This window comes from Manis pentadactyla, chromosome 2 (genome assembly GCF_030020395.1).
Source record: "Manis pentadactyla isolate mManPen7 chromosome 2, mManPen7.hap1, whole genome shotgun sequence".
In the NCBI taxonomy this organism is placed as follows: Eukaryota; Metazoa; Chordata; class Mammalia; order Pholidota; family Manidae; genus Manis; species Manis pentadactyla.
Genome location: NC_080020.1, coordinates 5,784,897 through 5,806,248, shown reverse-complemented (window position 1 = coordinate 5,806,248; position 21,352 = coordinate 5,784,897). Strand labels below are relative to the sequence as shown.

The window sequence follows — 21,352 nt, the reverse complement described above, 5'->3', positions numbered from 1 at the left end:
GAAATGATTAGACCAAGTGACCAACCAGCTGGGTAACCTTGGGTAAGCACTTTAACCTCCAGGGTGGCCATCTTCTCACCAGTAAAATGTGGTCTCTTTTTGAGTGTTATAATGCAGTAAAATCCTAGGATTTGGAAGATGACATGTTATGTCAACAGTATCTGGAATCAGTGAGACGAATGCCACTTTGAAACAGTGTCACAGCCCTCTGGGGAAGATAAACTGTACGTATATGCTGGCTGCATGATTGTAGACAGAGCTACACTCATGCTAACTGAGTCCAAGCAACCCACACGAACGTCCTAGGAAAGCCAAGGTCAGTCTAACACTGTTGCTAGGAAAGCACTGTGAACGAGCTCTAGTCTGAATGGTTTATATGATTCCAGACTTCGGCCTCTGACGCCGCAAGTGAAACATCCCGAGAAACCACAGCCTCAGCTGCTGGGCTTTGTTCTGGACATCAACTCCAACCAGTTCCATTTTTTTTTCAATTTTATCCTTAAAAGTAACACTGCTGATCTCTCTGTTTTGTAATTCAATTCTAATAAAGACAAGAAGACAGACAGGATTCTGACTGCAGGGAGATGAACAGAAGAGTCTTTTTGAAGGCAGTCGGTTATCAGACAGTTATTAAGATGCCTGGGAAAGCCTGCAAGCACTCAGCCTGCCAATCAGCCAGGCAGTCTGGCCCTTGGTGCATACGGCTTTGGACTGCTTTCTCCGAAATCCAGTTCCTGGAATCTGGGAGCAGGGCCTCTCCATGTTTCAGCAGTTCCCATAGCAGCTGACCCAGCATCACGCACATAGTGGCATGGTGAAACTTTTGGCAACTTTTAAACAGTTATTATTGAAAAGGCCAAAAAAACACAAAAAATCTAGAGTGTGTGAAAGCTTTAGGCATTTTGCGGTTTGACTGACGCTAAACATGTGCTATAATTGGAGTAAAGTCTAAAGTCTAAAGTCTAAGACAGGGAATGAGCTATGGAGAGGCCAAAACAGTATATTAGTAACTTTTGTTCCATTATTCTTTGTTAACATGCACACTTGTTACTGCAATTTGTTTTCTTAGAAACAAATACCACTAGAAAAGTACAGTTTTTAAAATTCGTATTCAGGAATGTTCTCCCTGATATAAATTATATGAAGAAGGCTCACAGGGCCACAAAATTCACTGGATTCTTGTTTTAATTCTCTCATGTGCCATTCAGTGTTCTGCTGGAAGTTACCAGCAATGCTATTGTTGATATGTTCCAGGCACGATGTTACATGAGTTATATTTTTATATACTGCAACTCATTTAACCTCTACAAAGGTATTATCATCCCCATTTTCTGGAGGCAAATGCCAAGTTCAGAGAGGATAAATCAGGTGTCCAGGTCACATAATAAGGTCAAAGTAAGGACTTCTGTTCCAGTTCTTGCCCTCATTTATAACAACTGGGAATACGCAGATTAAAAAAAAATAGCAAAGCTTTCCCAAATCCTTGTGAAAGAAGGTAGAGTATAAATTACAAATTAAAGAAGCAACCAAGGCAAAGGAAAACATATTTACTCATATAATTTCCCCATTTATTTACTCATGCCTTAATCAGCCATTAAATAATAAGGTCACCATGCCACCACTGTCCCAGAGAATGTGAGGATCAGAAATGGGGTCACCTCACGGCAGCGCTCAAGTTCTGACGAGAATGAGGGGATACAGTTGTGATGAGGGGAGAAGAAGCTAAACCCTGCAGCAATGTTTTTCTAAGTACTTGACTCCTTGCGGAAGGTTCTGAGTGGAAACACCAGGTTCCTGGCAGAGCAAAGCCTGAGAGCCCTGCAAGAGGCCGCCAGGAGCGGTAGCAGTAAGGGCGGCATAATAATAGTGTTTTTACAGGACAGACCCCCAGAGAAAGCACAGCACCAGGCTTTCGCTGCATGACCTCACACCTTCCTGACTCTTTGAGGCAGACATCATTGCCATCTTGGAGCTGAGCAGTGGGAAGGTACACACACACAACAGTGACTGGCAGGATTCAAACCCAGTCCTCCCAGCCTGCAGCCTTCCACCCTTCCAGGACACCGTGCTGCTCAGAGTTGGCCTGCCCTGTGCTGCTGCCGGCCTCTGCACACAGCCTGCAGCAGGGACACAAGGACACCACAGAGAGGACCCTGATGGGGGCGGCAGGAGGAGAAAGGACACAGATCTGTACAATAAATGAGGAGGCTTATCCTGCAATCTGTGCTATTAATTAAATTTAGCCGTCTGCCAGCTAAGTACTCGGCGGCTCCATGGTGATTATCAAGCCAGTCAGAATTTCAAATGGCCCTGATAGCTAAGTACAATAGGATTATGCTTTTCTCCCTCTCAGAGCTGAAGCAACAAAGTTCCTCTAAGCTGGGTTTTCATGTTGTTTTTACTATTAGTAAGTGGTCCAGAATTATCCCAGAGACCTCAAAGATTGTCAGAGCTTATTTTCACTTACAGATAGGGAAAAAGAAAGAATTCTTGCCTTGCAGAAGTAAGAGCACAGAAACATGCTCTTCCTGGCCCTTCTTGACTTGATCTGGATTTACAGTCAATAGACTCAACTCAGCAGAAAGCCACAGGAATGGGGCAATGAACGCAGCCCAGGCCTAATAACTGGATAAATAAATAAATAAAATTGGATGACTTTTGAGTCATAAATATACTTCACTTTTAAAAACAGATACTCCCTTAAAATGATGTATTAAATGATTTTGTAACTATATCTTAATTTAAATATGGAGGGCTGGCTATTATTTCACTTTGGAAATAATCTGCTGTGAAATCAGTTTACTAAGGAGACTAACTTGCTCACTTAAAAAAAAGATTTTGACTGAATCTTAAAACAAAGCAAAACAAAAACACTGGTTTATGCATCTTGCAAATGTCGATTCTTTTATGCTAAGAATACATGAAATAGGTCAACCAGCATTTGTTTCAGATTGGGAAATATATTTACATTTAAACATCACATTTATTTATTTAGCATGAAATGAAATTGCCTTAATATAAACTAGGTATCAATTGTGTGTTTTTTAATAGAAAGTTTTCAATTCTGTAATACTTTGTTAGTCTGGGGCAGAATATAGGACAAATTCAAAATACTGCAAAATTAAGATGGGAACTCCCAGATATGGGGTTCTTTGGAGAAAGTTTAATGGATTGTTTCTTTTAATGAGAAATGAATGATAGACTCCTTTTGAAAAAGGAGATTATAGATGCTGTTAGTCATTTTTAAAAATGACCATAGCTACTATACAGACTTTGAGTCACATTTTTCTGATGAGACAGCCCCTCCTTGTATAAACATATACACAAACCAATGTTATGCTAACTACAATATTGTAGTGACTTCAAGGAAAAACTTGTTTTTATAAAAGAAGTCATGTTTTCCCATGCTTCTTCACTTCTTGTGCAAGAAGTTTTATGAGATTCTAGTAAACTGTGTTTTATTTATTTTCCTTTGTTCTTCCCTGCTTACAGGAAAAGAACACTATCTGGATATAATCATGTTCAAGGAGAATAAATTCTGACTAAGGAGATGACTTAAATCAAGGACCAACAAGTAAGATGCCTAATCCCACCAGCACTTTGACTATGGCAACTTAATTTTACCAGATCAAAGCACTCATGTATTCTAACGCAGTATTGGTTCCCCTCCCAGAAGGGAGGCTAGTTTGGCAGCCTCCTATGCCATCTCTGCAGAGGCAGCCACCCTCTGCAGCCCAGCTGACCAAAGCTGAAGCCTGGTAGTGGTAGAAATACAGTGTGTAAATACCTGGCCTCCTTCATCAAAGTCGGTGGAGACTATGTTTTCCTCTCAGCTTACTACTCCTTAACTTGCTAAATCATTATTCATAGTCACCCAGCTCTCAGTAAGCATGCCTGGTATTCCAGACACCTGGGAGCTGACAAACATTTTCCTAATACGAGGGATGTCATAGCAACCAGATCTGTGGCATGGATACAAACCAGGCATGGTGGTCCTACAGTTTAAGGCTGGAATCAACATGTAGCACCCACAACAGTATTTTTGCAAAGAGTGTCTTGAGAACTCAAAATTCATTATTGTTTAGGATTAAATTCTTTAGACACAAGAATGGAAATGACCCCAGACCCTAAGAAAAGGAAGGCAGTAATTGAGATCGAAAAGATCTCGTTTCAAATCTGTCTCTTGCAAGCAGTGCCATATTGGACAAGTTAATGAATCTCTCTGAGCCACAGTTTTCTCATTTGTAAAATGCAGATAATAATCCTGCCTCCAAGGGGGGCTGTGAGGATGAAATGAGATGTTTACTGTATTGCAGCTGACAGATAAGAAGCACATAATAACTAAGAGCTTTTACTATGCGGTTAAGGAGGGAGGGAATGGATATTTATAGGACATAAGGGTAATGGACTTCAAAATGGGGTGCAGATGACTATTTTAGAAATTTCTATGTGTGTTCATTTTACATAGTTTATTTAAGTGTTTTAGATATTTTAAGAAATGAATTGTTATGCCAGTATTCAAATATCAGGATTTAATACAAGGCGCCCTTGCTTAAGCCCCATGCCTGCTGGTGGTTTCTGAGGGAGGGTGGGCGTCATAAGGACAGAGGGCTGGCATGGCGGTCACATGGACATGCTCCTTTGAGGTATTGCCACATATCATGTTGTAACACAGTTGATACATATGCAGCAGACAGGGTATAGGGAATATGTTGCCTACTTTTAACCAAACAAACCCTCACAAAAAGCATCTTTGAAGGGTTCCTGCAGAGAAACCAGGAGAAGGTGATATTAAGAGTGTGAGTGGTCAAATAGCAGGGGACAGAGCTGAGCTTTCCATGTCCCAGCTCTGCCACATCACATCTGCAAGGAAAGAGCAATGAAAATATACTGCTCAGGTGAGACGTCAGTCGGGATAATTTACAGCTGGAAGAGGATCTGCTCTAGGGATACAGGAAATTGTTGATGAACTTTAGCCTTTGTGACTTGAGAAAGTGATAGTGGAACATGCATGTAACCTATAAAATACAGACGGGTATGTCGGGGGCACTGCTCAAACTCATCACGGATGGGAGTGTGAACTCAAACAAGTGAGGAGCTACCGGGCTAGGGAACGAGAGTATAGAGCAGGCATGCCGTAGGACCATGGCCAAGTGCGCTTCCCAACCTTTTTACAACACGGCCCACATCGGGTGTTCACTGCAGCCTGGGGGTCCCCAGGCCCTGCTCAGTCAGCTGAAGAGCTGAAGGGATTAGAATTTTCGGCAGCCATACAACCCATTTCAAGAGGCACCTAGAAGCACGCTGGTTGTAAACTCATTCCTACAGAGTTAGGCAGGGCTACTTATTGAAGAATACAGCTGTTTGGTTCTACTTAAGTCAGGGCTATAGAAAAGGAAAGAGAAAGGTTCTTTTTTAAAAAAAAGACCTCTTAAGATCATCCCAGTGAAACTTGTTTGTGTCACAAGTGGGTTTGTTGTGAGAAGTTAAATATTTATGCTATCTCATTCTTCCCAATGAAGGAACAAACTTCACATATTTAGAAGTATTCTCTTTCTTCTGTCAGTCAGCATCCTCCACTCCTGTATGTTCAGAGCTGCTCACATTGTATGTGCTAATAGATGTTCGCTGAGCAGAGAAACCACAGTTAGGCTAAAAACAACGCTCAGCAGTCGTTACGTTCATAGCCAGTCAGGTCTTTTTCCTACTCCTCTCGGCAGCAGGTCCAGGGCTTGGCCCCAGATTTCCAGTTTCCAGCCCAAACACCATGCTCCTTACTCCCCCTTAGCTAACTTCACCTCTTCCTTTGGTGTGACCAGCAACACCACCCTGCAAAACCTGCTTCAGCTCCAAATACATCAAACTCAGTCATCAGGGTAACTAATCCCCTCCCCAAACCGTCTTTGACTTATTCCTTATTAACCAAACCCACCAGATTCGGAGGGATGCCTTGGCTGCAACAGCTCGTCTCTCTCTGCCTCCCCCTGCCCAACACCACCCCATTATCAGTCAACTGTGTGGCCCCTCAGCTCACCCCGAAGCAAAGCCCCCACCTTTCCTGTTTCCTCTGTTGGACACGCTCTTGCTTCAGACCCCACGAACCCCCTTTCACTGTCCTTCCTTCAAGTCTTCCCTCAAGTCAGTTCTCCACGAGGCCTTCCGTGGGCACCAATTCACAAAACTTAAATTTAACCCTTTTTGCTCATATCATACCACCTTACCCTGGTTTATTCATTCTCTTTATCAGTTATCACTATAATAAGCATTCATTCTTCATGTTGCTCAGGCTGTCTTCACTACTAGGACATTAAGCTCTGTGAGGGCAGGAAACTGTTTTCCCACGTGGCTCCCTGATGTACCTCCAAAGCCTAAACTGGGCCCCGTGTGCAGCCATACTCAGGATTTGTTGAATGAATGGATGGATGGATAGGTGGGTAGATGGATTACTGCAGTGGACCCGTAAACTGCCTCTTCTCCATCCATCCTTCTATGAGAATAGTCATCCTAAATCACTTCTCTCCTCATAAATTGTCAGTAGCTACGTATGATTTATGAAGTCACATCTAAAAGCCTTCAGAGATCCAGCCCCGTTTCCCAGTGCAGCCCCCTCTCCGTAACCCTAAGGTCTAGTAATGTGGGGGCACTGCTCATTTATTCAGGAACACATTCAGCACTTTAAAACAACCTGTGTTTGCAGACATACGTCCTTTTGTCGCAGAATATCCATTTCCTACCTTGCCTCTACTTAAATCTATTGATGCTTCCAGCCCGTGCCCGAATGCCACATCGTTCATGAAGCTGTCCAATTCTTCCAGTGAGATTTAGACCTGTACCCCACAGTGCACTGCTTTATGTCCCTAGTAGGTGTAAGAATTACTCCCCCTTGAGTTGTGTCCATATGTGTGCCCAGTACAGGAACTAAGCACAACCTTAACGGTGTGTCTCCTTTTCACGGCCCCTTGCACATGGTAGATAATCAACAGGTGTTTGTTGAAATGAAATATGTGGTGTCACTATAGCAGTGGACTTTGAGACAAGCATTAGGCCCTTAGCAGAAGTAACAGACCAACACCAAATAAGTGGCTGTCAGTGAAACGGGTAAGAAAAGTAAATCATAGCCTAAACTAACATGCCATAGGGGACTTTAACGATAAACTCTAAAGGTATGGATATTTCTATCTGCTGTAATGCCTGGCACAGAAAGGTTGCTTATTTGGAGTGTGATCGTCAGCTAACATTAAACTGCTCTTATTTCAACTGAGCACCAACTATTGTTGTTTAACTCTTTTGTGGTTTATCAAGTAAGGCAGTCTGGAAGCCTCCATGTTACATAAGGGTACTTTTCAGGGAGTGATTTATGGTTAATTCAAGTCTCATTTGCTTTTGCTGGTTTCTCCTCTCCAGGCCTGTCCCCATAATGTACGTAGCTAGTTATTAGCCAGGCCCATGACAAATGGGCTCATATGCAGGATAATAAGCACATGTGGAAAGAACAATAGGTTTCAGGAGATTGTTCTAAATCATTGTTTTCTTGTGGGGAACACAGAACCAATAATCCCAAGAAGCTTTATAGCAGAATCTTCACTGAGGCAGTAGAGGGAGTTTAAATTCGAGACCCAGGAGCAACACATGCAGACAGAGTCCTCTTTCCCTTAGCCACCTGCAGAATAAACAGGCCCTGTGAGGCCCCTCTGCAGAGGGTGAAGGGTAACAGCACACCCGTCTGGACCTCCTCCCCCTCTGGTTTGCAGAAGGTACCCATGCCCTCCCTCGGTATCCTGTAAGACCACCAGGGATGGAGGATTCCCAGCCCAGCTTGCTGTCTCATTCACTTGTAGCTCAGATAACCAGCCTGGCCCGGCTCCATGTGCTGCCTCGCCCATGTGCTGTCCATTTCTGTTCGTGGAGGCCCCAGGCAAGGTGCAAGCTGCCAGGCCAGCCCCGTGAAGACGTTTCTCTTCAGGCCTCGACAGCTTCCCTGAGAACAAGGCCACCTCAGGAAGCCTTCCTGATTATGAAGACTTAGGTTTCCTGAAGGGAAAGCCCCACAGGGACTCCACCCGCCCTGCTCCCTCTGTCCCACCTGACGCCCTAACATTGCACGTCCATTTGGCTGCAGCCCGTCTGGTGACAGGTTGATTTGTCTATTGCTTGCTGGGTCTGTGTTCGTTTTTTAGATTGGCATTCCTTCACCATAAAAACAGGGCACTCTTTGAGGCGGGGGACCTGCCTCACATATTCTGCAGCTCACCAAGGAGGACCATTTAGAAAGCTCTTTAAAGAGGGCACATGCTCCTCTGCCATTTGCAAGGCCAGATGGACAGACTGGCAAGGGCACACTCCTGCCCCCCAGCAAGCCTGAGCGCTTCAGGGGGTGGCGCTATGAGTGCGAACGCATTCCGAGTCTTGTTCTAAGACCTGAAAAAAGAGAGCTCCCCTCTTGGACAAAGAGGTAGGTGATGGATGGTCTGTTTCTGTGGTGAGGCCCCTGACCCATTTATCTGTGAGACTGTAACACAGAGAGTGGCGCTTCCAACTCAGCTCAGTGGCCACCTGTCCACGTGACCCTGACATGAACGGAGGTGACTTCCAGTATTCCTGCGGTTTGTCCTGATATAACTTCCATAAAATGGTTTTGCCTCTGCCAGTTGTTCCATGTAAAAAGGGATTAAATAAGGGATCATAAAAAGAGTCCACAATTTACATACTTTTCTTCATAACCACTTAACAAGGAGACTCAAGTTTTCCCTTTTTAAACTGTTTTTAAACCTCAGTTCAGGAGAAAAGTTAAACCAGTTAGATTTCTGTCTCTCAGTGATTTTTTTAAATGAAAATGGGTGAGATAGGCCTTTGGGGCCTCTTCTGATGCTAAGAGTACTGTTCCTTCAGAGAGTTTTCAAACTTTGGCCTCAAAGGTTATCTTAATTCCAACATTTTCTAAATTAGAAAAAGGATAGTAGTAAAATTAGATGCTTGGTAAAAAGTTGCTGAACATGTTTGCTTCAAGTATATCCTTGGTTCTAAGCAAAGTATCTAAAAGAGGCAGCCCAGAATATCTGAAACCAATATAAGACTGTGTATCAATAATACTTCAATTAAAAAAAAAAGAGGTGGGCTGTAGGTGAATACAATTAGTATGTAATCCATCAGGCAACCTTTAGATTATTAATAACTTTATTCTCATTATTAAAATAATGCTGGTCACTTATTTGCCATTTTTCATTTTATTTATGAATAATGTCATATTAAACATCTTTCTTCAGAAACCTCTGTTTAGTTTTGTTTTTTCTTTACTATTTCCTTAGGCTAATTTCCTAGAAGGGAAATTACTGGATTAAGAAGTCTTGATAAATATTGCCAAACTTCTTTTCAATAGAATGGCTAGATTTTATATTGCCAAGCTTCTTTTCAATAGAATGGCTAGATTTTATTTTTAAAACACATGTAGCTACGCATCATTCAAGAATCTCTCCAGAGATACAGTTGATTGACAGTTTAAATTTTTAGTTAGCTAAGTGTAATTAGTAGGACTCAGATATGACTAGTAGGTTAACTGTTTATTTACTGGCAATTTCTGTTGTTAAAATCTCACTTTCTATTTTTTTATATGGTCTATATGCTATTACTGTAATAGTCCAATTATTTCTGACACACAAATGGGTACCTGGATTCTGTCCCAAAAGTTGTGTGACTATAGTATATCACAAACAAGATAAAATTTTCAGAAAGCTATGGAAAGACTGACTTGTTCATTCATTCAACAAACAGTTCTTGAACCCTGGCCAGTAATGAGACACCATGGTAAGCACCAGGCAAGTAGAGAAACAGGGCGCCTTCCCTGTCTTTGAGGAGCTGACAGAGGCAGAGAGAGATGTTAATAAGGAACGAAGTAGAATAAGGTAAGAGCTTTATTAGAAGTTCACAGTAAGGGGACCAGGACTCAAGAAGCCACTGACTCACTGGAGGAAGAGTGCTAGACGAGGGGTTCAGAAGAAGGAGAGGGCACACCTTTGAGGAGCTCAGGAAAGTGTTAAGAGGACCTTTTGAAGGATGGGCAGGATTTGCTAAGAAAGGAATATTCCAGGAAGCAGTTAGTGACCTTACAGAGCTCAAACATTGTGATGTGTACTCTCACATCATTTGACCCTCTCAACAAACTTGTGTGATATGGTGTACATTCTTATTCCCAAGTTGCATCAGAGGACCTATGAGTCAGTGGGGTCAAGGGACTTGTCCAAGGTCTCAGAGCTGAGTGGGGTGGCTCCCAGGGCAGCCCATGCCTCACACTTCAGTGAATGGTGCCCACGGGGAAGGTTTTGTGTGGAACACGGTGGTAAAATGGCAGCTGAGACAGGCAGGTCTGACTTCTGGTGTCCTTTGCATTATATTAATCTGCTATGATATTTTTCACTTAAGATGAAATGGATTAAAATGAAGACACACTAAAGGTGCCTATTACTTTAAATGTTTTATATACTGTTGCTTTTATTGGAATATTTTGGAAAGATTCTCTCTCTCTATATATATATCTTATATGAAGATAAGCACATACATAAGCACATCTTTATTTAAATATGATATATGCATATACATCAAATGTAAGATGTATTTTAATTTGTGCTGTTTTCCTTACTTTAGGACTTTAAAAACTTGTATATATTCAGCTATACTAAATCAAAGGAGTATTGCACCAGTTTTATCTCAGCTTCTAAAGCTTCAACCTGTTTGAAGAAATGACTAGTATTTTTGCAATGCCAGAAACTGTGATGAGAAAAATCAAAGGATAATCCACAGAGAGAAAAAGACCAGTGCAGGTACCTTTGAGTTGGCTTCTGTTAACAAAAGTATTACCATATAAGATAAGGAAATGGAGGTGATTCATAAATGACATTCATACAAAAAGCTAATGGACACATTATAAATTTTGCACTGACATGTGAGATGTTTCTAGGAGACATTTTAAAGACCAAAATAGACTGATTAAAAGGTTAGTTATGTTCCTCAAGGTCACCAAGTTAGGCAGCATAAGGGCAGTGGCTGAAATCCAAGGTTTGGACTATTACTTCGGTCCTTGTGGTAATTCAAGATGTCTTCATGAGGTCTGACGTGGGTACTGTCAGAAACTGGCAAATATTCTTTCACATAATATTAGAAACCCACGTGTGGGTGCGAACCTGTCCCATGTCAGCATATGTCAGCACATGTGAGTTCAGCTCACGCAGCACAGCTGATATCCTCCACACAGACAAGCATATCCACCAAGCCGAGTATGTTCCAGAACTCCACAGAGAATACCCTGTGCACATCTCTAAACGCCTGCAGAAGCTGCCCTGGGTCCCAGGGGAACTCTGTCTACTGAGATTTTCTTCTTCTCATTCTTCAAATCTAGACTATGGGAAACAGGTTCAGCTACTGAAAAAACAGTAAGACGAAACCTTCAACTTTCGGTTATGACTCCCCCAATAAGAAAAGACATCAATGTGGCATTTATTATGAAACGTGTGAACAGGGCCCCATAGAAACCATACTTTGCACAATCTCATTCAAAGGTGCCAAGGGCACTAATGAGACCGGGGTGCTGGAAAAAGCAGAAATAGATCAATACTTCTCCCCCCAACCCTGCAGTTGTCCCCACCATCAGCCGCTGCACTCGCTCTATGTAAATGAAATCAATCAGCAAGGATTTCTGTAAAATGCATAGAACAGTTGTCTTCCAGACCTTCCCAGAAGATAAATGATTCCAGACGTTGGACTGCGGCCATTTTCCCACACATGCTACAAAGTTCTGACATCCATATTGGGCCATAACTCTGAGCGGTTTCTGCATTTGCGAGTTTACAGGCAGTGCTTCCACTTCTGGGTTGGACTAGACAGCCAGCCGATGATGCCGAGGCCAAAATAAGTCCCTTTTTGCCTTGTGTAAATTGCAAGAGAATTTCTTTTTTCCGATAGAGGGGCTCCTGTGGTACCCCTGAAAACTTTTTTGGCATTACTATATAAGCTGATCATCCCAAATTACTGCCTGAGATCACTTTGGAATTAGACAAATCCGGGCCTCATAAAACATTCAACATATGACATCAAATGCAAACCACTTAGATGTAACATACGGCATCATACAGCCTAAGTCCAACTTTGCTTTAAAACGAATACATTTGAAAATGTATTAAACATAAATAGCAGGATCCTTTTATATGGTAGCTTATGCTCTGGAAAAGGGTTAAAGGCTTTTGGAGAAAAATTGATTAAAAAGAAGACCCAGAAGCAGTTTCCTTTAAAAACTATGGCAACCCAGTAACATTATCTGGAAGGCATGCAGAAGTCTAGGTCATATTCATGGATATGCATATAACCAATGCCATGGAATCAAACATGCAATAGACAGCACTTTCCACCAGTCTCTAAAATCTGAGAGATGGGCACTTTCTCACTAAATTGACTTTGAGGAAAGATACAAATAATTGTGCCCATGGTTCAAAAAAATAAAAAAGTCCTCTATCAATATCTATAGTCTGAGACAAAAGCAATTCTCCAAGGTTAAATAAAAGTAAAATAAATCTTACTGTAACTTTCAAATATTTTTAAAGTGAATAATCAGAATGAGAGGCACGCCTTCAAGTTCTTTTAAAAGAATGTCCTTCTAAATATCAAATACACCACAAAGAAAACCTTATATATCAATAACCAAACTCACAGAGCAAATAGGAAGTTCTCTGTTGTCTAGACCACCACCAGGACCTCCTTTTCTATGCAATAGCAACTTACTGTGTTTAAAAATGTCCTTAGGCTGGGCTGTACCTTTGAAACAAAACCACGCTCTTCATTTCATTTTCTGCTTTCTTGAAAATTGCTCTGCTGAAACTGACAGATGGTGCATCCGTCACAGAGCGTTTCCTCTTCGTTATCTCTGCCAGCTAATATTTCCTCTGTGCTTAGCTGTTGTCTGTGAGACTGTTCCACATCATTCTAGCCTGATCAATGGTGTGCCTGCTCTGAGGTTGGCCGTGGCCCCGCCTCCGGCTCTAAGAGGAAAAAAACGAAAACTCACAGCTGGATTTCCTACAAATCCTCTCTTTTAAATCTGGCTCTGCAGTTACGGCACATAGTAGAGGAAAAAGCTGCCAGTCTTTCATAAACCAAGAGGGGCGATCCTCTCCTAGGGCCCCCCCACACCTGCGCCAAGCATGTATGTTATAGAACAAATTCCATTTTAAGTTAGACGGAAGCTTCACAGGATGGGAGAAAGAGTTTTAAACCAGGCTCACATTTTTCCATGCCTAATGAGACTCAAAAGAAGATGCCCAGGACTGAAACTCACACGTGTGTGCACTCACACACATGCACATCCATGGAAAAACTTTTTTACATTTTGCAACAAACGGTTCTAAGGAGAAAATGCCAAAATAGTATGTTACAAAATCGTGTCTATCCTAAAACAAGGTGTCATTCATATCCAGAGGACATTACACAAAGGACAGGATTTGCTAGACTTTATACTTTTGATAACTTGTTGAATCGAGAGAATGCATGATATGCATTTCAGGTTCTAGATGAGAGAAACTTGCTCTAACAGGTGAACATGCCACACTGGGCTGCTCTGTAAATCAGTGGGACAAAGGATGTGTTTCTAGGCTTCCAGGTGCTGCACAGTCAACAGCGACCAAACCTTACCAGGCGGAGGGGCTGCCATTTAGAACAAGCAGCACATGTGAGATATATGGCTAAGGATATGAAGACTATACTGGGATCCAGGGTCACAAGGTCTGGATTCAAGTCTCAGCTTTGCTTCTTGGACAGTGTCTTTGAACATGAAAGGCACAGAGTAGGCTCTGGAGACCTCGCAGGTGATGGCAGGATTAAATGAACATGATAAAACACTTCGTTATTTTTCAGTTTGTATTGTTCAACAATAGAGAGAATATGCCTAAGTATGAATATTTAATCTGGCAAAGGATGGTACCAACCTAAATGCCACAGCCTGTGATAAAGAGCGCTAATAATAAAAGGATTGTGGGAATAATGTGCAGGGTATGAAGTGCGTGCTGACGGTAGTGATCACTCACGTTGTGGATATCGGGATTCTAAGTGAGAATGTGCAGTAAGCACAGGTCAGAGAGTGGTTGAGGGGTAAAAGTCGGAAACCTCGGTTCCCCTTCCACATTCTCACAGAGGCCTGGAACTGTCGCCTGCTGTAGGTTGGGAGGCCCCTAAGGGGAGGGACAAACACAATCGGAGGTCGTTGAATAAGTGAGCAGGGAGAGACTGAGCTAGATGAGAACTCCGGGAGTGTAGATGACTGCGAGAAGCCTGAGCTTCAAACTGGAAGACCAGGTACCTCAAGGTTAAGAATGTGTGTCCCCCGCACTGCTACAGGTGTAGATGCACTCATCCCACCAGCTCCTGGACTTGCCATGGGAATGAGGAAGTAGATATCTAAGCTGGCCTGTGCATACAGTAAAACAACAAATTTGACTGGATCTATACTGTTGGAACTCAACCAAGAATTAGGAGAAGTGCAAATTGTAGCGCTCCAAAATCTTACAACTACAGACTATTTACTGTTAAAAGAACATAAGGGGTGTGAACATTCCCCAGGAATGGGCTGTTTTAATTTGTCTGATTTCTCTCAGACTGTTCGAGTTCAGTTGGACGATAACCACCATATCATAGATAAGTTTTTACAAATGCCTAAGGTGCCTAACTGGTTTTCTTGGTTTCACTGGAGATGGCTGGTAATTACAGGTATGCTTTGGTTATGTAACTATACTCCTATTATGTTAATGTGTGTGCGCAATTTAAGTAGTAGCTTAAAACCTTTACATGCTGAAGTTACTCTACAAGAAGATATGTCAAAGAAATAATCAATCTTCCCATGTTTTCTTCCACCTGCTACTTCTATAGCTTTTCTTCTTCCTTCCTAATTACAACCCTTAAATAGAATTCGTGCCTCATATCAAATTTACCGAGTATCATAATTCTTCCAAATGGTAAAGAACCTCAAGACAAATGCTGGGCATAGAAGCTACAGTGCATAAATATGCAAAGAAATAAAAAGCTAACCATTTCAAACAATAAGGCTTCTCTCTCACTTACCAACTTCACATTTCCCTGTATGGCCCCGGAAGATGACTGGTTAGCCAGAGACGGGTAAGATTCCTCAAGGGAGGAACAACCTAAGACAGGCACAGTCGCAGGGGGGCCATCAGGTGAGAAATTGGGGATCAACAGAGGTGAGGCTTAGAACCTCACCCCCCCGTTCTGAGAGAAATCTTCTGCATACGTGGATGTTTTATTGCCCTGGTCTAGCTTGGATTAACACATAGTCTACAGGCACACACCTGATCATCTACATTTGCCCTCTTACAACACTAAACTATGTTTTCTACCTTTATCTTGCATCTACCTACCACTTCAGCACTTTATTAAAAATAATAATAATAATAATAATAAGGGAGAAATGTGGGATTCACATATAAATCAAGTATAAAAATCAAATGAGTATTCATATTTGAACTGACTGTTTATAGTTCATAATGCATGAGCAAAACCGAAGGTTTCTGTGATGACTGCCCTTGTACTGTTCACTATGTAACTTATTCACTATGTAAGAATTTGTTCTACATGTAAGAACTTGTTTGTTATGCTTCAGAAGATTGGAGACTGACGAAAATTAGGCTTGGGATGGATTAATGATTGTGCATTGAGCATTGACTCCCCTATACAGAATTTTATTGTTGTTAACAACCATTTGATCAATAAATATGAGAGATGCCCTCACAAAAAAAAAAAAAAAGTATACACTTCCAATGGTAAAATAATAAGTAACCGGGATGTAATGAATATAGTCAAGATATTGTAACAGCTTGGTATGGTGATAGCTGGTACCTAGAATTGTCATGTATATAAATGTTGAATCACTATGTTGTACACCTGAAACTAATGTAATGTAATACTGTGTGTCAACTACCCTTCAATAAAAAATAATTATCTACAAAAAAAAAAAGAATGTGTGTCCGCGCAGTCTCCCCAAACGTGAGGTCGGCATTAGGAGGGACAGAGGCTTTCTGGGTCACTGGAGAGGAAGGAGATTTTGTTCAGGGACCCTGATCTGACCCAGCTGTCTACACCCCCGACTCCCGCAGTCCCTACTTCCTCCCGTGAGAAGCCATCCCGCTGACAATGAGGGTGAGTCAAGGCCCAGATCGTCTGCAAACATCCTGTAATGAAAGTACATGGATTGTTAGGGTAAATTCTTCCTAAATGGGGAGTCCTTGCTTGCCAAGAAGTCAGCTTTCCAAATCTAGTGGTACCCCTATTCCATGTGTCTGGGGCAGCTGTGGACCCGAGGTGAAGGGAAGGCGGATGAGATGGGTCCCTGTGCCTACCCTGTGGGCCGCCCCATCACCAGTGCATTTCTGTGGTCCTGACTAAGTTGGAAAGCTCACCCAGTTCCATAAAGGCCCCAGGTGTGTGGCCTCTTTCCCCTAAGCTGGAGGATTATACCAATAAGAGTAAGAGAATTTACCAACTGCAAAGATCTAATCTAAGAGAAGCTTTCTGACTGCTGTACTGTGCAAGGCATTCTGCCAGACACCACAGAGGAGGCGGCCTCCCAGCTCTCCAGCCACCGCCTTACCGTGGCACCGATGACTGCGGTCGGTAACAGCATCGGAGGGCAGCAGGAGCAGGAAGAGCACACCTGGGGCTCAAGGGGGAGTCCATCTAGTTTGGGAAACGGGAATGGGTGAATCCACACAGCGTGACTAGGGCGGTAGCATTCACGTTTGGGAGGGATTCGCAAAGACAGAGATGAGGAAGGGTGCTTGGAAGAGAAGGACATCTGCAGAGGAGAGAAGGGGTTCCGGGCACAGAGGGAGACCAGAGACCGGGCAAGCTGGGCAACAGCAGTGCATCTAGTTCTGCTGAAGCTTGGGGAGCATGCCGGAGAGTCACAGAGCACGAGACCGGCGGAAGCACCCGCGGCGCGGCCTGGAATGCCGGCAGCGGGGTGGGGAGGTATTGCTGAGTTCAGTCGGCAAACGAGAACCCTTAGAGGTTTCTGAGCCCACGTGCGACATAATCTGAGCAGTAAAGTCTGGAAACCACGTTTACCATGGATTATAAAGGAGACAGTACTGACCCACTTAGGAGGCTACTACAATAATTTTAATACGAGGTCACGAAGGCTTAAACTTGAAGGATGAGGGTAAATAAAGGAAGGGTACAAGAGGCAACTGCACGGGTGTAACAGGGGTCAGGGGAGGTGAGTCCAAGAAGACACCACCTTGAGGACCTTGCTGGAGATATCTGCAGATAGATGTACAAACATACGCACATTTTTATTTCAGCACTATTTTGAAATTTTACATTATTTGTAGTTGCAAAAGATAGAAAACGACCTAAATGTCCACCAAAAGGGAACTTACAATTATGCTACAGTCATATTATGAAATACTATGCAGCCATTTAAATATGTGCAGCTACACTTGTTGAGTACTGGTGACAGACAGGTTGCCAGTGGTTAAGGAGTATGTGCAGAAGAGAAGACACAGGCAGGGAGTAAATTCACAGCAAAGGAAGGAAATAACTGGGGACTGGAATAAGCACTGGGCAGGGAACCCCAGGATCTGGATTCTCATCCAGATTGACACCTGTCTTCCCCAGAATAAGGCCAATCAAAAGTTGTGCAGACTACAGCCTATGCAAATATATGTGGAGGCTTTGCCCACAAGCACCAACTTAAAGGTGCCCAAAACTGACCTGACCCAGCCCTGCTCACTTTCATGTCCAAATGAAACATGTTCACATGGTCACAATACCCATGTGCCTGGGAAAGTCAGTACTTGAAAAGGAACACCATCCATGGAACAAAAGTACATTTTAAGGATTATACCAGACGGCAAAGCAAATGGCATGGCATCTGAAGTGGCCCATTTTTATCAAATTCTGGGTAAGAGAAATCAGGTACGCATCACAAGCAACATCCATGCCCAGGTGTAAGTGTAGTGCCAGTTCACAAGCCAAGCACAGCCGTAACGGGGACTGACCTGCTGGTCCTCGGTCTTCCGATCCGTTAGCCAGGGACTGACGTTCCAATCATCAGTCCCTTTCTCCTTAGTTAGAGGACATCTTCAGTAACCACAGACAAGAAGTGAAGTCCAGCCTTACAGAAGGGCTTTGGAACTTCAACAGCAGGCCCTGGGGGTCTAAAGGGGGTCTACAGCAGCCATACATTGCTTGAAAGGGCACCATAGGAGGTATCCTGGAGGCGATGGGTATAGCTCCTTAGGGATTTTGTTTTCTTTTTTTTTGCAGAGAGCCAGGCCTGACTATTAAATGTTCCTCATCAGCTCTGCAGAGAGGAGAATACGCTGCAGAAATGAGGACTCCACAGAGGAGGACGCTCATCAAGGGAAGAGATGCTCCCACGCAACAGCATGTAGGCAATTGCTTGGTACACAGAACCTGTGCAAGAGCGAATTAAGAGCGGCATTTCACAGTGGGTGAGGGCAGCATGGCTTCACGGAGAAGGGCGCATTCTCTCTCAAGTGCCGCAAAGACATGGCGCTTCATGTCCCAAATGTCTGGCTTCTCATCTTGACTCTGGCAGGTACAGCTGCGTGAACTTGGATGAATTCCTTGAGATCTCTCATTGTGAAATGGATACCAACAGTACCATCTTGGGATTGTTGGGAGGAGTCAGTGGGTTAATCAATGTAAAATGCTGCGAAGAGGGCCTGGCATAAACATTCAATACATGTTATTTATTATTCCATAGATAGAATCTTAAAGTTTAGGTGATCACAGCTACATGGAAAGGGTTGAATCTGATTAATGGCAGTTCGAGAAACAGAATTCTCTTCAAGAAGAGCTAACTGCCACGTTCCCCTGTAATGTACTTTAAAATCCTTGAGCATGCATGGTGCAGTGTTATGCGTGTGTTCCTTAGGCTGAGCTATAATCCAGGTGCTGCTAGCATCGAACGAAGCATTCAAAGCCTAAGACAGTCTAGCTGGTACTGTAGAGCGAGCCAGAACTTAAGAATCTGCTGACATAGGCCTTACTGGCACCATCTGTCCATCCAGTCACCAGTAAGCACTCCAAGTGCCAGAAATGGGTTTCAACTGGTGAAAATCATCACTGTTAATTAGTGTGTTTGGTAGAATTCAGGAAATATGATGGGTTCAAAGTGCTACAGTGTAAACATCTGGTAAGGACTTCACACGTATCTCTGGTGATAATTCCCAGTCTAAATTCCTAAATGTTCCTAGATGTGTTATCAGTAGGACTTGGTTGTAAGATTGGAGAGAGCAGCTGACCCTCTTCTGCTTCAAAACTTCTCCAGCAGCCATTTTCTATGAAAAAGAATGTAAGGGTTGTGCATGACCAATGTTTTTTTTTATCATTTTAGTTCATATCAATCATTTTAGTTCACTTAGCTATGATTTCTTGAGGGGTCTGTTTGCCTGGTGTGGCTACGAGGATGAATGAATCTGGAATCTGGGTGTTTGACTCAAGTCTCACCTAATTTTTTTTTTTGTATCATTAATATACAATCACATGAGCAACACTGTGGTTGCTAGATTCCCCCCCTCATCAAGTCCCCACCACATACCCCACTGCAGTCACTGTCCGTCAGCGTAGTGCTCTCCTGACTTTTTTATGTAAGGCTGTGGTGGAAGCACCTAAAGAGAAAGCAAAGAGCTGGGACTTCTTCGGGCCTCCGCACAGGTGACGTGAATCCATTCATGTGTGGGGCTCTGGGTTTGCTTGTTAATGAACGTCTATACATTTGATAGAACTTGCACCTACATTTGGTTATCAAAACGACTTGGTTGTGAGGTTTTGGGGAGAGTAGCTGACCTTCTTTTGCTTCACACTTTCTCCTTTGACTGCCATTATTAGCAAATAGAATCTAAAAGTTATGCATGGTTAATAGGACTATTTTAGTTCATTAATAAAGAGCGTGGGTGACGGACAGTGACTGTAATGGGGTTTGTAGTGGGGACTTGCTAATGGGGGGAGTCTAGTAACCATAATGTTGCTCATGTAACCGTATATTAATGATACCAAAAAAAAGAAAAAAAAAGCCACAGCATGGGGCATAGAGCCCACAGGACATTTAAGAAGATCAGCAAAAGTTCCAAAGTTTGCTTTTGACCACAGAGCCCAAGGACAAAGAGTTTCTTTTGGTCACATCGGGTTTAGTTATTGGATTCTCAGAAATTCACTGATTTCTTGGCAAAAAGGAATTAGAAACGTATTTTTCTATATACCCCTAAAGACATTCTTTGCATTTTGCGATTAATATAATTATAAATATGAAAATAAAGTTCCTCTCCTGTGGGATTCATTCGTTTTTAATAAATTGTTTTGTTATCTTCACAAGGTGAAGTCCAGAAACATCGACCACTTTTTAATAACTACTAAGAATAACCTTTAAAATGTTAAAAAAATATATTTTAATTACACCAAATATTGCTCATGGTAAAAATTAAAACAGAAGTCCATTTTTGTTCCCAATCCCTAATTCTACTTCTCTCCCTAGAGGTAATTCTATTAACAGTTTAGTGTCTATCTTCCAAGTTTATACACACACACACACACACACACACACAACCTTTTTATATGTGTGTGTATATAGATACATACACATATTTTGTATGTACAAAATACATACATATATATGTACATATATATCCATGTTGCACACCCATTAGATAGTTCTTCTCATATAAAGTCTTATTACATGCATTATTCAAAGACTTATCTTGTTCACTTACAGGTCCTAGAGATCTTCAGATGAACGAATAAGGAAGCTACTAGCTTAACCCAGTGGAACCCAGGTGACTATCTGATGAAAAACCTTGTACCAGGGAAGCCAGACCAATGAAGTAGCTCCAAAATGGAGCCACGAACACCCCTGTGCCTTCCTGGGTGCCCCCTGTCCACCTGAATCCGAGAGATCTGTCCCTTCTGTTCCTCTCCAGTACTTTAACATCCTGGGCAATATGGTAGACCAGACAGATGAACGAGTGAGCACCGAAACTCATGAAAGAAAAAACTGAGTAGAATTCAATGCCTCTACCAGCTGCAGGGGACAGACTGTCCCTTTAGCCTGCACACAGGTGTTTGGAATGTGCCTGCCTCTTTTCTTCCCCACTTGAAGCAGAAAATAAATATCACCTTCTACTGTTGCGTCGCTCTGCTTTATGGCGGTGGAAATGGGAGCGTGTCAGACGGGATGCTGAGGCACGTGGGCGCACGTGCACTCCGAGCGTCAGCACGAGGCCACAGGTGCTGGTGTGTGGGGCTCCCGCAGACTGGGAAGGGCAGGCGGCAGACGCACAGG

At 42.8% G+C, this 21,352-nt stretch overlaps 1 protein-coding gene and 1 long non-coding RNA gene across 7 annotated transcripts in view; one reads left to right on the top strand and one right to left on the bottom strand.

The window, feature by feature from the left end:
• The window catches only part of STARD13 (StAR related lipid transfer domain containing 13), a 329,780-nt gene that overhangs the window by 78,271 nt on the left and 230,157 nt on the right, over nt 1-21,352 (bottom strand). The window contains exon 1 of one of the 6 annotated variants that reach the window (XM_036904999.2): nt 12,766-13,403. The exons of 3 other annotated variants lie outside the window; for them this stretch is intronic. The gene's annotated coding sequence lies outside the window, so the exon portion shown is untranslated. Of the gene's footprint in view, nt 1-12,765; nt 13,404-21,352 lie in introns of those variants that run through there. 2 more of the 6 variants (XM_036905000.2, XM_057489676.1) reach the window with 2 other exon arrangements.
• On the top strand, nt 9,429-21,042 carry LOC118922347 (uncharacterized). Its single transcript, XR_005028737.2, has 3 exons — nt 9,429-10,448; nt 18,316-18,610; nt 20,786-21,042. It is a non-coding gene; the product is annotated as an uncharacterized LOC118922347 (long non-coding RNA).